This window comes from Penaeus monodon, chromosome 24, assembly GCF_015228065.2.
Source record: "Penaeus monodon isolate SGIC_2016 chromosome 24, NSTDA_Pmon_1, whole genome shotgun sequence".
Classification (NCBI taxonomy): domain Eukaryota; kingdom Metazoa; phylum Arthropoda; class Malacostraca; order Decapoda; family Penaeidae; genus Penaeus; species Penaeus monodon.
The window spans coordinates 24434728-24435127 of record NC_051409.1 but is presented as its reverse complement, the minus strand read 5'-3'; positions in this window follow the sequence as shown (position 1 = coordinate 24435127).

Genomic DNA, 400 nt, shown 5'->3' with positions numbered 1-400 from the left:
AATTCCTGTGAGAATAGTCCTTGTTGGTGGCGGCTAAAGGAATTTAGGGATTAATTTGAATTCGCTTTGTCTTTTCTCTGCAAGAAAGTTGCTAAATTGATTTAGACGTTAATTATATTCTGATTTATTTTTAGTTTAATTACAAAGTGTTGACCCCAAGTAGGTCAACACAGTCATACATTACTGTTCTGTTTTGACAAATGCAAGAATAAAAGAATGCTAAGATACCGATGACTAAATATTACACTTCAAGAAAAGACCAAGAGACCTCCAAGAAATTCCCGAGTCTCCCCTCTACTTCCTGCCAATATCCCATGGAGTAAGATCTCCAGATCATTATTCATCCCACTGATAACTGGAGGCTCGTTCTATGCTTGGTGTAATGTGCATATGGTGTGCA